Source organism: Sapajus apella, unplaced genomic scaffold (genome assembly GCF_009761245.1).
Source record: "Sapajus apella isolate SASKATOON/1434 unplaced genomic scaffold, GSC_monkey_1.0 scaffold16, whole genome shotgun sequence".
NCBI lineage: Eukaryota > Metazoa > Chordata > Mammalia > Primates > Cebidae > Sapajus > Sapajus apella.
Genome location: NW_022436956.1, coordinates 3927471 through 3943679, shown reverse-complemented (window position 1 = coordinate 3943679; position 16209 = coordinate 3927471). Strand labels below are relative to the sequence as shown.

Genomic DNA, 16209 nt, shown 5'->3' with positions numbered 1-16209 from the left:
ATTACTCTGAAAAGAGAGGAAGGAGAAAAGTGTTTGAGAATATGCGTTATGATTAGGTCCAGCTGCAAATGACAAAAATGATGCAATTAGAGTGGCTTAAATAACATAATCTGTATCCCTCTGGTTACAGAAATACTCTACTTTGTCTGTTTGTGGCTGGGGAGGTGTTCCCTAAACTCGGGGACCCAAGTCTTCCTGCCATCTGGACCTGTTGCACAGGGCCTTGCCTCCTTGGTCTAAAGCAGCAGCATCTGTGTGCCACAGTGGAATGAGGGAGAGATGAAGAAGAGACAGGAGGTACCTGGACAGTGCCCCATGCAGATGCTCCTGGAGGCCATCGTGTGGCATCCTTGCTCACCTCCTCTTGGCTAAGACTCAGTCACACCACCACGCCTAAGTACAAGAGAGTGTGGGAAACACACAATCCCCTGTGGATGATCACATGCTCAGACAAATTCAGGAGCCTATCATCATGGAAAGAGGGATGGACAACAAGAAACCATTTGTGTGTCACATGAAAGGAGGAAAAATTAGTATTCCCTTGGTAAGGATGGAAGAGGTCCTCAAGTCCACAGGGTACATGTATGGTGAAGGCATTGCCACCATAAAACCATGATGTTTCAATATCACTAGTCATTAGAGAACCACAAATGAGGTACAACTTAACACCCGTCAGGATATCTCTGATGAAAAAAAGAAGGAAGATAAATATAGGTATGGATATGGAGAGATTGAAACCCTTGTGCATTGCTGGTGGGAATGTAAAGTGATGCAACCACAGTGGAAACAGTTGAGGGTTTCTCAAAAAGCTGAAAAGGCTGGGCTTAGTGGTTCATGCCTGTAATCCCAGCACTTTGGGAGACTGAGGCTGGAGGATTGCCTAAGCCCAAGAGTTCATGACCAGCCTGGGCAACATAGAAAAACCCCATCCCTACAAAAAAAAATTTTTTTTTAAGTATTCAGGTGCGGTGGTGCACACCTGTAGTCCCATCTACTCAGGAGGCTGAGTGAGAAGATTGCCTTGAACCCAAGAGTTTAAGGCTGCAGTGAGCTATGATTGCACCACCGCACTCCAGCCTGAGCAACAGCGCAAGACTCAGTGCCCTAACAAAACAAAACAGAACAAAACAACATTAAACACAATCAGTCAGTGAATTGGAAAAAAATAAGCTAAACATGGAATTACCATATGACTTAGCAATTCTACTCCTGGGTATATGTCCAAGAGAATGGAAAGCAGGGCCTCAAGCAGGTATCCAAACATCAATGTTCCTGGCAGCATTATTCACAATAGTGAAGGTGGAAACAACCCAAGTGTCCATCGTCAACAAATAGATAAACAAAATAGGGTCTATGCATTCAATGGGTATTATTCAGCCTTAAAAGGGAAGGAAATTCTGACACATGCTGCAGCATAGATGAACTTTGAAACCATTATGCTAAGTGAAATGAGCCAGGCACAAAAGGACCAGTGAGGTATGATTCTACTCAAACGAAGTGCCTAGGATAGGCATGTTTGGAGGCTTGCTGGAGGAGGGAAACGGGGTGATGTAATGGGCAAGAGTTTCTGTTTGGGATGATGAGAAAGTTCTGGAAATGGATTGTGGTACTAGTTACATAATTCTCTAAACATAGTCAATGCCACTTAATTGTACACTTAAAAATGGTTAAAAGGGTGAATTTCATGTTATGCGTATTTTACTAGAATAAACAAATGAGAATTAACAAAAGAGTTAATCAGTTGGCCCTGGCGCAGGAAGGAGACAGGTAAATGTGTAAGCTTGGTGGCAGGACGTTAAAGAGTTTGTATTTGCTGGCTTTCATTTTCCCTGAGTATAATGCAGGGAAGAAAGTGTATATTTGCACATACCCATGTTCAGGTCCACGTGTGTGTCCACAAACCTGCAGCCTGATTTTTCTGAGGGAGTGAAAAGGACTAAACTAGTTGCTTGTATAATAGGAAGGTTAGTGATGAGTGAACCAGAGAATCCTATGCAGTATTCATCACTCTTCCCTCATTCCACTGTCTTTTCTCTGGACCTTAAATAGAAATGTAATCTACCCCTGTCTTCTTTCTTTATCCCTTTTTTTGATTCTGGTCCTGCCATTTAGGACCATCTCCCAAACATCTCCAGAGCTCATCACTTACTCCTTTCTTGCATTGCCTTTTTAAGGAATTAAAAAGATATATTTTTACCTTTACAAATTACAAAGCGTATTCATATCAAATACATTTCTTAATCTCCACATCAATCAGAATATCCTTTGTCATCCCAGTGTATCATTAACTTTAGGAGTTGAGTTTTTTTTCCAAGCCCTTATTTTCCTTGTCTTTTAAATAGGATATATGAACTTCCTTGGAATGTAGTTTTCACATTTAACTGAAGTAACTGTGTGAAAACTTTTGGCACTCAAATCATATTGCAAAATTAAAAGGCAACATGTCTGAAGCCTGCTGACAGCACAGGTACTCGTGACTGGACCTCCCTATCAAAGTAATCTACATCCCTCTCTTGGGGCTGCCCCTCTCTCTCTCTCTCTCTCTCTCTCTCTCTCTCTCTCTCTCTCTCTCTCTCTGTCCCCAGCACTCCCCTCTTCTCTCTGCTCCATCACCCCCGCAAACACTGAATGCCGATGCCCTTCCACAGCTCCATGCCTTTGCAGGAGCTGCTCTCTAACGGGAATGTTCTTCCTGCAGAATCAGGATCAGCACAATGGAACACTGTACATTCTCATCTGAATGTTGAGTGATGATGGAATAAATAAGACCAGGAAAAGAATTTAAAAGGCTGAAAAAAAAAATAGCAGAATAGGGTGCCTATAGTTAACAACAAAGTATCATGTATTTCAAAATAGCTGCAGGACTTGAAATATTTCTACCACATAGGACCAATGTTTGAGGTAATGGATACCCCTAGCACCTTGATTTGATTACACATTCTATGCATGTAGCAAAATATCACAGATACCCCATAAATATGTACAAATATTATGTATCAATAAAAACATTTTTAAAAAAAATAAATCTGAAACCCACTCCCCCCTTTAAAAAAAGGAGAACAAAAGTTTAAGACTGACTCCAACCCATCATTTTTTAATTAGCCTTCCTGGGGACCCCAGTTTTTAATCTGCCCTGGGAAAATAGGAAGGAGTCTGTGACACCTAGCATCGTTAGACCAGGACTCTCCTAGCGCAATCTCCAAATCAAAAAGTATGGGGCCGGATCCCAACAATCTGTGTGTCAAGAAGCCCTTCAGGACATTTATCCTAAATTTTGAGAACCATTGACTTAAGGGAGTATGAAGGCTGAATGTCCGGGCCTTTTCTGGAAGGGCCACTCCCTGGGCTGGACACATAGAGGAGAAAGCAGCAGCATGGACCCTGCCTCCTGGGAAGGGCCTCAGTGTCTCTCAGATACTCTCACTTTTGAAAAAATCCACTAAGCCACTGGAGGCTTGCTAGTGTATAAGCCGTATAAATATGTACATTCACTTATCTATGTAAGTACATATAGATTCCCTTTGGCTGGGGCTGCCAGAGTTAGCAAATAAAAATCCAGGATACCAGATACATTTAAAGCCCTGATCAACAAATGATTTTTATTATGCAGAGCACATAATAATACTAAAAGATGTTTGGGTTTTTTTTTTTTTTTTTGCAATTCAGATTTAATTGGGCATCTCGTTCTTGTTTTTAGCAGGCACCCTACCTTTTGCCCGTAAGTATTAGTACAGAGGGGAAATAGCCTGATCAGAATCAGTGTCTAAAAGGTAGAAGTGGGTTTTAATGGCTTATTTATTTACATTTTAATAGGAATGTGTATGAGTTGGCAGGGAAGAAAAAGAATGCTGCTCTTTCTGGCTCATTGGATTATTTTAAGATCTGTATTTGAGGAAAGAGAAAGAAAGCATAGGGAGAAAGATGGTGATTGGCCAGGTGCGATGGCTCACACCTGAAATTCCAGCATTTTGGGAGAATCACTTGAGGTCAGCAGTTCGAGACCAGCCTGGCCAATGTGGCAAAACCTCGTCTCTCCAAAAAATACAAAAATTAGCTGGGTGTGGTGACAGGTGCCTCTATTCTCTGCTACTCTGGAGGCTGAGGCAGGAGAATTCCTGGAACCTGGCAGGCAGGGATTGCAGTGAGCCAAGATCCTGCCATTGCACTCCAGCCTGGGCAACAAGAGGGAGACTCCGACTCAAAAAAAAAAAAAAAAAAAAAAAGAAAAGAAAAAAAGATGTTTGGTTGAAAGTGGCACACATGCCAGCAAGTCCTCCCCTCTACTCAAATAACTGAGCACTTATTATGGGCCAGTCCCTGATTCACATGCCCCCCAGCAAGATAAGCAGCCACCCTCCAGGAGGTTGAGCTCCCTGCCTTGGGCCTGGCTCCTGGGCAGGTTTCCTGCAGCTACCCCTTACCTGCCCCAGGTGACAGGATGCCACCTCAGAGAGTGGGACCTTGATGCTGTGGCTGAGCAGTGAATGACAAGCTTCCTAACGAGATGCAGCTGGGGAAGCGGCTTGCTGACAGAACAATTTGCCGGCGCCCGGAATATCGGCCCAGCCTCGGCAAAGTGGCAGCCCAGCGGGCATCAGGAGAAATTTCAGGATTTATCATCGGCCTTGGTGGCAGGTGTGCTGTGAGCCACCCTACTTCCTGCTGTGCTTTTCCAGACCTGCAGCCTAGATGGGCGATCCACCCAGGCTTCTAGAGCCTCGGGAAGAGCATGTAAAACTATTTCCTATTTTTTCCCCTCCTGATGTGCTTGTGTTCATGTAAACGACTGGAAAAGCAGTTTTCGGCTTATTTTCACAGCTTAAGGGCTTCGTGAGAAGCTTAATATTGAAAAATTAGAAACTGAAAGCAACTTCTTAGACAATGAAATAGCAACCCAGCGACAGTGTGTGTAAGGCTGGGTGTGCTGTAACTGGCTGCTTCACAAATAGGAACTCCCCTGGGATTCAGTAATCAAACACAGGGCAACAGGTTGTCTGTTTCAACAGAGAGTGAGTAATCAAAGGAGATTTGCAGTTAATCCAAATATAACAGAGAAGCATCCAAGGGAAGCCCAGGAAAAGGAGATTAGAAGGGTGAGGGGTGGATGAGGCCAGAGTTTCTGGTTTGGAGTTCCAGGTGCAACAGAGAGAACTGGGATAGAGGAAAGAAGGCTGATCACCCTGAGTGTGTGTGTTGGTTCATTTGCATTGCTATGAAGGAATACCTGAGACTGGGTAATGTACAAAGAAGAGAGGTTTATTTGGCTCCTAGTTCTGCAGGCTGTGTTCGCCTGGCACAAGCATCTACTCAGCTTTGGGTGAGGCCACAGGAAGCTTTCAGTCATAGCCAAAGGAAAGGGGCTTTTTCATGCCACAGGGTGAGAGAAGGAGTGAGAAAGAGAGGAGGTCGAGGTGCCATGGTATTTTACATAACCAACTTTCCAGTGAATGAGAATCCATTACTTTGACGAGGGGACCAAGCCATTCATGAGGGTTCGCCCCCATGACCCAAACACCTCCCACCAGGCCCCACCTCCAACACCGGAAATCACATTTCAACATGAGATTTGGAGAGAACAGACTATCAGCAATGGAAGAACAAACCACACAGAGGGAGGGAAACTGAGGCTCGGCTACACATTGAAGCAAACCAGAACCATAACCTGAGCACTTGGCCCTTACCCTTGACCAGTGACATAAAATTTGGGAGGAATTAATTAGCATTCCATGATTTGCTTTAAAATCCTGAGTCCTACACTGGATTGAGGTCGGGGTGGAGAAGGACTTGCTCCATCTGGAGGTGCTAGAAAGAAAACCATGTGCAGGCCTGGGAGACAGTGGTACCCACTAGCATTTCAGGGAGACACTTTAGTTTGCATGTATATCTCTTTGGTTCTCTAAGTGTGGTCCCTGGCCAGCAGCATCAGGGTCCCCTGGCACTTGTTAACAATGTGAATTCTCAAGCCCCACCCCCAGAGAGCCCTGTGACTCTGGACCTTTGAGGGGAGGCCCAGCAATCTGCGGGTCAAAAAGCTGTCTGGATGATTTTGATGCACGCTTCAGCTTGAGAACCACCACAGACCTGGTTACCTGGCCAGAGGTGCCAGGAGGTGTCCACTCAGGATTCCAGTGTGAGTTTGTGTGTGAACCACTACGCCCAGACCCAGGTGAGATCCTGGAGCAATTCTGTGGTGACCCATCTGTCCTGATCTTGCTAACCACACGGGGTTGCGGGAATAGACATTTCCATTTAGTACACGTGTACTAGTACCATGTGCCAGACACTGCTAAATGTTTTATACGTGATATTTTACTTAATCCTCCATCAACCTTGTGAGGTAGGGGATGTAGACAGTATTTTATTGCTGAGAAAATTTGGGTTCAGAAAGGCCAACTTGCCCCGGTCTGTATGTTTCCTGGGCCTGTACCTTTATTCATTCTCACATGGCCTCTCTGCCACATGTTCCTCTGTCTCCAGATGCTTTGGGTGCCACCTACACAAAGCAACCACCAACCTGACAGGGCCCCAGCTCTCCACTGCCAGGCTTGGCCCTCCCCGCCCCACCCCTTGCCTCATGTTAATTTCCCACCTGAGTACTGAGTACTTTATAAATAGCAAATCTAAAATGAATTTTCTACCAGCGATCATTAGCTCCCTTGACATCCATTAAACATTCTCGCAAGCAGAGTGAAGTGACAAAAGGGATTGATTTTTACAGTATGCTTAATAGGGGAAAAGAAAGAAAGGTGTTGACAAGTCCTTTTTTTTCTGTCCTGATATCACCAGGAATTTGAAATCAGTCAAATAACTTTTATCTGAAAAAAAAAAAAGAAAAAAAGAAAGAAAGAAGGCTAGGATTGGGTGCGGGAGGAGACGGTCAGGAGATGGAAACAGGCTCCCCAGCACCCCGTGTGGCTCATTTCTGCACCCGTGACAGGTAAACATAAAGTTAGTTACCTAGTGCCAGCCACCGAGATGAATATGTCAGATTTAATGCTTCAAAATATATAGGGTCCAAGCCAGGGAGGGAATGGGGGGGGAGTGGAGGAGGAAAGAAGGCTGTGTTAGGGGAGAGGGAAAATAACCAATCTTCTGCTGAAACTATTGGAAGAATAAATGTGTTGATGCAATAGTTGAAGTCAGAGAAGTCTGGCATATGAGGCACTGTAGCTGAAAATTTAACTTTGATTTCAATTTTCATATTTGTCAGCAATAATTAGATTCAAGAAATGTTTTGCCACTGTTCTAAAATACTAATAAGTAGAGGGCTTTGTAGTGTGGTTAATGGAGTCTTTTTTCCTAGTGGTCTAGGAAAATTCCATTAAAGCAAAAAGTCATACTATATTACAGTGCTTCAATATACATTGACTCTGCTGCCACGGTGATATCATCCCAGGGACAGGAGTCCTCTGTGCAACCACAGAGTCCCTGGCTGGGAAGGGGCTGGGGCTTCATAGGCCTTAGCTGTCTATCATTTCCGACCTGTACAGACCTCCCTGGCTCACGGATGGGGGTAGGGGAAAGAGAAGAGCAAATTCAATAAAGCCTCGCCTTGGGAAGGATGTGTTTTATAAGCAGAGCCTCCTGGAACAGGTTGAAGAGAGAGCAGGAGGAGTTGATGGGCTCTTGCTGAAGGAGGGGAAGCACATGCCCTGCTCTCCGCTGTCTGGGTGCCTATTGCCTGTTCCTTTAATGAAGAAGCTCCACCCAGTGGCAGAACCTACATGCACTCCTCCTCCCAAGTCCCAGCCTGCTCTGAACGTCTGGAAGGCTACTTTCTTCTGAGATCAGAATTTGATTAAGAGGCCTAAGGTCTGTTATTTTTGATTGGCTTTTCCCTGGAGTGCCTGTGCATCTCTGATATCCCAGGCAACTCCCTACAGGGCAATATGGGGTGGATTGGGTTTCATCTGCTTTAATGTAGAGGTAAGCGAAGGGTTAAGTGTATTATACCCACACACTCCAGAAAGTCCCTGCAGATGAGGGAAGGCCTAGGGCTTCCTCTCTCCCTTCTACCCTACTTTCTACACCACACCCCTGCCGTCAGAGATTAATGATCACATGCTGGGCTTATTCAGATGGGCTCTCTGTGTCTGGAACAGCCTCTCCCAGGCAGACGGCCACAGCAGACACAGCCACCTGTTAGCCATCTCCCTGGACCCTGCTCTCAATGGTTCTTCCTGAAATTCTGAAGTGGATCCCCAAAGCGGGATGCCAGTCCTTGCCAAAAGAAAACCCCATGGGCCTACGTGATCTCACTCGTCTCCTCACACATGGTCTCCTTCACGTCAAATTGTGCTCTGCTTGACATAGTAGTACAGAGACTTGGAATTTACTAATCTTAGACCATAAATGGGAAGTGGTGGAGGAATGGCAGGTGAGGGCAGGAGGTCCCCACCAGGATTACCACTTAGGCCTGGATAAAGGATGACTTGCCAAAGCTACGTTTGGCTAAGGGGAGATCACACCCATTCCCTTAGTGCAGGTCAGCTCCCTCCTGCCCCTCCCTGTGCCCATCCCGGTGGGGGGTGCTTTCCTGGGCCTGTGCCCTCTCCTTGCTGCCCTGACCCCCCACAGGGTGAATAGAGAAGGAGGGCCTGTGCTTCTTCACAACAGCGCAAAGATCTTTCTTTGGCCCATGCGTCTCTCTCCGCCCCTCCTTCCTTCCCTCTTTCCCCACCAATCGTTGCCCAGCTGCGGCTTCGCTTTTCCCTAGTGGCATGTGCCAGATCTTATCCCTATGAAGCACTTGAGGATGAAAGAAGGAATGGGATATTAAATCCACCAGTGATACGCGTGGCAATTGGGAGAGGCTTTTGTTGTGTCATTTCCTACCTCCTTCAGCCTATTAAGCAAACAAAAGTGCTTGTGGAATGAGAAATGTAAATGGCCAACGCAAGCCGATTAATCCTAGATGTACAATTCCATTAATAAGGCCGCTTTTTAATAGGCGGCTCTGGCAGCAACAGCAGGCAGGCCAGGAATTGATGTATTCTCTGTAATTGTATTGCAACTAATAGGATATGAAGAAAATTGTACTGGAGAAGCAGGTCTTTCAACACGATTTTCCAATCAGCTGAAATAATGACTTGCAGTGGAAAGCCCTGAAAAGGCATGACACACACACATGGTCCAGAAATGTCCATGATTCCCAGTCCCAGCTTGAAGCTTATTTCTTTCCCTTTCCCCTGACCCGTCTCATTTCTCTCTCTACGCCGCTCTCCTTCATCTCTTCTTCCCCACAGGTAATGCCAAGACCCGGAAGAGTCTGGTCAGCTGTGGAGGGTCTCCCAGGGAGATCTCCCACCCCTACGCCCCAGCCTTTTGCCTGTCGAGGCCCCCTCACTAGCTGAGATTGCTTGGCCCACCTTTTGAGAAGTCAGAAGAAGGAGAAAGGCTGGGTGCTCTGTGGAGAGAAGAGTGAGAAGGGACTCGGTGTCGACCCTTCTAATGCTGGTTGGTTGAGTGGCTTTGGAGCAATGCCTTCACCTCTCTGGATTCTCATCTGAATGAACCTTCCGGCCCCAAAATGCAGTAGCTCTGAGTGCATTTTCAAAGAGCAGGCTAGGAGAAAAGCTGGCATCCTGTCACTTCAGGACCAACGAAGGCTAAGAAGAAGAGCCCCTCTCTAAAGGGATGTCTTCATTATGTGAATGTCCATCTACTGAGAGGCTCTGCAGAACTCAGGCAGCTCAGCATGGAGCTCAGCTGTAGAAATCGGGCCTGAGTGCATGCTTAATCATGGTTAAATTGGTCAATTCACTCCTTCATTCAGCAAGTGTTTGCAGGGTGCCAATGGTGCACTAAGGCACTGTTCTAGGTTCTGGGAATAAAGCAGTGAATAAAACAGGCAAAACAAAAATCAATCCTTGCCCTCACGGTGCTTGCAGCCTATCGAGTCAGCAACGCTTTTGGTGAGCCTCACAGCTAAAGTGTTAGGCAGTGAACCTTTCTCTGAGGCTACTTAGGAAGGGAAACTAAGAGCCCCTCTGATGTTGTTTACTTGGCCAAGGTGGCAATGGGAGCCGGGCTCCCTTCACGTGGCCCCTGCCAGCACCTCTCAGTCCTGCTCTTGGCCTCTCCTGGTCACTGGGTCTCTGTCCTGCCCATTTGTATGTGGACTCTGACCCTGTTTTGGTCACAGGCTGGAGAGTAAATATAAAAAGAAAAGGCAAAGCACATTTCAGTTGAAATCCCCGAGGAAACTGATATGATTGCTGAACAGAAATGGTTCCAATAAGGGCAGAGAGGAATATTGCTTTTATAGCTTTTGGGACATAAAACATTTAGAAAATGTGATTGACTGGCAGGGTCTAATTTATCATTTGTCTCATTCCCTCTGCTCTTGCACCCTCTATCTTGCTCCCCACAACACCCAGGAAGACACTCACATGCAAACTTTTTTCTCCTTTTTTTCTTTCCTTTCTTCTTCTCTCTCTGAGACTTGGATTTATCATCATTCCGTTAAGCAAGAGAACTCCTGTGGCTATTTATAATTAATGCTCAGAAACCTGCCAATCCATTTAATGACACTAGCAGGTCATGGCCCCTTATAGCTCTCCATTAATCATCATTAGAACAGCTCTGAGTTTTTACATTCTTTTTAAATGTTAATTCACCTCTGTAATGCTCCTTTTAGTTAAAACTGTAAAGGCAGAAGTGGCTGGTATCTCCACACTGCCCGCCTGGGAATGGCTTGGTGGGATTGATAAAGTCTGGTTGATTTCCTCTGTTCTTCTTCTCTTCTGACCCCTGTCCCTGGTATCAGACGTCAACCCAGTTTGTTCTTTGGTTGGCTAAATTTGTCTTCTAAAAAGCACCCAGTGGCTTCAAGTTCTGGGCAAATAAACACATTTGAGTGCCCTGTGATTCCTAAGGCTCCAGCAAGAACCTGTGAGAAGTTCTTGACTTTCTTACCAGGCCCAGGGTCCTAACGTGGCTGTGCAGCTTCTAGAGGTAAGGAGGCAGAAAGGGCTCTGGAGGTGAGCAGGGTCCAGAGCGGTTCATGCAATTTCCCAACACTCAAGGGAAGGCTCCAGAAAAGCAGGTAAAAGGGGTCAGGTAAGAAATTCTCTTTCTTCCTATCAAAAGAGCTGACTACTTACTTCATTTTTGCCACTGATGGGCAATGAGACTGGGAAAAATATGCAACCTCCTTCCTGACCATATCTGCCCTTTCATATCTGTCATTTCCAAAGATAAGGATTAAATCTATAAAAGATTAACTGGCATTGAAATCATCCTGGACCTTTAAAACCGATCTCAGTGCCAGGCGTAGTATTAGGGTCATTTCCTGCCGTCTCTGCCACTTCCCTATGCGCAGCTTGGCCTCCAGCTCTGCAGCCTTCATGTCTGTGGATGTGTATATTTTCACTTCTCTTAGCCTGTTGCTGTTATATCATATTTCACCAGCAAAAAAAAAAAGTGTATTTTGAATCATTAAAACAAATGTGATAAAAGAATGTTAAATTAAGAATGGGGAACATAAATGTGAACACCAATTCTGTTATCGACTGTGCAACTCTGAGAAGCTCACTTGACCTCTCTTAGCCTCATTTCTTTTACTTCTGGACTCTATGTTTTTAAGATGCCACGATCTAGTAAATCCTGTGATTTTATTGCTTTCCTGTGAGTCTTCCCAAGGGGCTATGACAGTGACTCAGGAATAACAGGAGAAGTGGTCCTATTTTGACCACCTGAACTCTTAATTTTTCTTGTCTTGTCAAGTGACATGCCCTAGAGTTGAGTGTTCTAATAAAGCAAACACAAATATAGGAGGAAAATAGAAAAGACATATTTAATTCATTTTTGGCTCACTGTCTCATTTTTCTAAGTATAATCCGTCTTCATGTTAGGCCTTTGGAATCATACACTTGAATTTACTTTCAAGGCTGCCTGAAATCTACGTGTTAAGCTGAGAGGACCCTTCAGGGTCAAATAGATACCGATGTCTCATCAATTTTATCATTTTGCCTTTTTAAGTACTCTTTCAAAGTAGCTTAACCTCATTTTATTCATGGGCAAACTGAGGCTTGAAGGGGTAATACGACTAGTCCAAGGCTGATGTATTTTGTAGTTTTCAGGGTCATGAGTCAAACCTAGGTCTCCTGAATTTAAGCCCAGCTTCCAGTTTTGTATTGCTTCACCTTGTTTTGCCCACTCCCCTAGCTTTTTCTGGGCGGACATGAGGTGATACACCTTGAATGAGACAAAGGCATGTCCTACCAGTTCTCCTGTTGTGGCATGAGTTATAGCAAGTGACCTCTGATTTGGGCTAGCAACCTCCTTTCCCAGGTTTATCTTTCATTGTGTTCCAGCTCCCTTCAGCATCAGGATGTGTAAATGCGCTTCCTTGGGGTTTTCTGTAAGAAAGCCCACCAGCCATGCCTTCTCTTTTCTGGTCTTCGTACCCGTCCCCAGTGCTTACAGGGACAGTCAGACTCATCTCTCCCTTGCCTGCAGAGCACCGCTGATAGTCTAAGTAGGCACAAGTCCCCAAGCTGGGCTTCGGCCATCTGTCTGCCCTTCACTTGAGAATGCAATAAAATCTGCTTGACAATTATGTCAGCACAAAGGGCAGAGAGAACTGCATGTCAAAAAGCTGTGTAAAATTTATTCTTTCAAAGGTTGTACCAAGAATATTCTGGCCAAAAAGAGCTCTAATAGCAAGCGAACACTGTGTCATCTGCCTCTTTCTCACATGGCTACTTTCCCCTATTAGTGGATCTGTGTTAGTTCTGCTTAGTACCAAGTTAATAACAGTAAGACCTTATAATAGTGTAGCACTGTATATGTTTGAAAGGGCTTTCACGAATCTATTATATCGTCAAATCTTCATGGCTGCAGTTAAATTTTATAACTGAAAGGGGTTTAGAAAACATTTAACCCAACATTCTCAGCTGATTATTATTGATGTATTTTGTTTAGCTTAAGTAATGTATCTTTATTAAATATAATTTGAAAACCATACAAAAGTAGCTTTAAAAAGATTTAAAGTCACTCATGCACAATTACATTTAATGTATTTTTTTTCTATTTTTTTATTCTCTGCCATGATTTTTATTATATAGTTATAATCATATCATTTATATCTCATTTTTTTTCTTTTAAGAATAGATCAGAAACAATTTTCCATGTCGTTACATAGTATTAGTGAACATGATTTTAATAAGTTTCATTATATTACATCAAGTAGATGTATAATACCACTGCACTATGTTTGGACATTTATGTTGTTCTAATTTTTTGCTGTTATAAATAATGTTTCAGTGAACATCTCCATGACTATGGCCTTATTCCAGTTTTATGATTATTTCCTCAGACAAGATCATTATAAATTCTATTACCACTGATACTCTTACTTTACTCGGGGGAAACTGAGGCATGAAAAAACAAAGCGATCCAAGGCCCCACATTCCGTTAGAAAAGCAACACAGACCCCAAGTCAGGTCTTCTGACTCTTGGTTTCACATTACTTCCATTACATACTGGTTCTCAGAATTTCTAAAATAAAAGGCTTGAACATTACATGAAAGTAATTTTATTTTTAGTACTCAGTGGTTGAGAAAAAATTACAATAAAAACTGCAATAAATCTTGCGGCACCTGTAAACAATATGTATGCGATTAAACACAGCAGCGTTCATATGTATTTGGAAGCAGTGTGAGCAGCACAGTGCACATGGAGAGAGATGCATTGAAACTGCCGACAATGTTTCATGTGTGTATGGACCCTAAATCCCTTTCAAAACTTCCCTCTTCAATTCACACCCCAAACTCAGGTCCATTCTTCTTTAAAAAGAAAGCATCCTTTCTTTGCTGCCAGGATGTTAATTCCAAGCTGGAGTCCACGGGGACCATAATTATCTCCCTTTGAATCTCTCCTGCCCTGAACTTACAGGGATAGCAAGCATGGTAGAAGAGAGATGGACTCACTATTCTGAATATTGGGAGCTGGAACAGTCCTGCAGTAAGATTGATGTACACACATCAGAGCTCTACAACCCAAAAGAAGAATCTCCAGCAGTAACAGTAGTTTAAATTTGCTGACTGCCTACTAGGTGCTAGGGACAACCCCAGTTACTATGTAGGGATTATATCTGTTCATTTTTACAAGATTGCTGTATTTGTCACAGTTTCACAGATGAGAAGACTGAAGAGGATAGTTGAATGGACACAGAAGCTGAGTGACAGGGTGGCAGTTTGAGCCCGGGAAGTGTTGCCGCTAATCCTGTCCTCTTACCCTCAGCACACAGAGCCCCTTAGCCAGTGTCCCCAGACATTTGAGAAGATGTGTGATGAGGCCAGCCATGGTGCTCATGTGGTCAGCTCTTGTTCTAATCCTTAGCACCCATTTGGAAGCCAGTTATGGGGAAAGCACAATGTAGGACTCTTGGGACGCTGCTCCTGACTAGCTGGCTTTCCAGGATCACTGAGATGGCTCTTCCTCCTCTGGCATAGAACTTCATGGATGGTTATCCTGACAGCAACCTCTTTTGCCCATGGGTGTGGTGCTCTGTTGTGACAGGAAAAGTAATATGCACAGATTATGATTATGGTATTAGATTGGGTACACATGAAATTGCTAATATGCACCAATTTTGATATAAGAAAACATCATTTTCATGAGGTTCATCCTAATTTATGCTACATATGGGACCTGATTGCCCTAACAGTAGCATGTTGGTAGCATGTTACAATAACATAAGAGAGGTGGATGTCTAGCCACTTGACCCACCCCAATCCGCATAAGGAAGCTGAGGGGGGCCCCAGTAAAGCCGAGAGCACTGGAGGATAAGAAGGCTGTAAATGAATAGATGGGAGATCACGTGTCCCTTCTCTCCAATCTCTCTTTATAGCCCCTCAGTTTACCAGCTGTCCTGAAGCAATTACAATCCAGTGTCTGTTCCCACCAGCTTTTGTGAGGGCTCTGCTAGTGCTGAAGACCATGCTCACTTTCTCAAACACAAAGCACCAGCGGAGCTCCATCCAAAAGCACAATCTTTATTCCTGGACTGTGTCTCTAGTTTAAATTCCTGGAGTGTCGCTCAAAAGCATGGGATTTAGAACCGGAGGGACCTTGGCTTGAATCCTGATTCTACCACTTACTGTGTGACCTTGAACAATTTATTTACGCTCTCTCCCAGCTTTGCTTTTGTCAACTATTAGATGATTTTGATAATTAAATTCCAGAATAGATAGAAATGTGTTGATGCATTGTCGACATGGAACACATTGTTACCTCCTTTTCTGAATCTGGTGACTAGAATAGATACCAGATAAGAAAATCTGAAGTTTCTGTTTTCACAGAGAAACCCTATGTACTGAACTGCAAGCTGATAACCTAAGCTCCAGCAAGTATTGATATGCTTATGTGGACAATGTACCAAAGCATTTGAAATGAGGAATGTTTTAGGAAATCTAGGACATGTATTGTCATTTAATCATGCTCCTATCCCTGAGCTTTGAATAAAATCACTTTTCTTCCTCCTCCCTTTGGGTCTAATGTTGGTCCTTCTATGTTTCTGGAGTTTGATAATGAACTTTTTAAACGATGCCTTCCCTGCCTTTCCTGCCACCCCGCCCCCCACACCACACACACAGAAATATATATATATATATATATATATATATAAAGAAGAGTGATGCATGCAGAGACAAAACGAAACTTTGAGACAAAGAGAAAGAGACAGGGGAAGTGGAGGGGAGAAAGCAAACGATAGATCAAAACACCACCACAAAAGCTAAAATATTTATGCTTTAATTAAAAAAAAAAAAAAACACCTAGAGGGTTCGTAAGGCACACCCACACCACACCAAGAATAAACTCCCAGGACATCTAGCTTTACCTGCTCCCACCAGAGGGCCATATTCCGTTAAGGGAGCTGCAGCATTTGAGATAGTATCATTTTCACGGTAGACTACTGAGAATTTCCTTCTTACTTGTTTCCTTGGGTGAAAACATGGATTTTGAAAACAGGTAGACAAGGATTTGAATCCCTGATGGGCCCTCTGCTGGCTGTATGACCTGAGCAGGTTATTTAACCTGATTAAATGGACTGTAATACCTTCTCTTAATGTTGTTATAAGGATGAGTGCAGTAATATATAGTGTACTTGATACATAGTAGATACTCAATACAGACATGATTTTAATTTCTGACATCCAGATGTGCTAGTAGTGATTACTTCTTTCTCTGTCTTCTATTGGA

The 16209-nt window shown here is 43.9% G+C and overlaps 1 protein-coding gene and 1 pseudogene across 8 annotated transcripts in view; both read left to right on the top strand.

The window, feature by feature from the left end:
• LOC116555929 (neurotrimin) overlaps window positions 1-16209 on the top strand; it is a 968350-nt gene that overhangs the window by 14458 nt on the left and 937683 nt on the right. The gene's annotated exons all lie outside the window — the stretch shown is intronic.
• On the top strand, window positions 508-622 carry LOC116556453 (annotated as a pseudogene).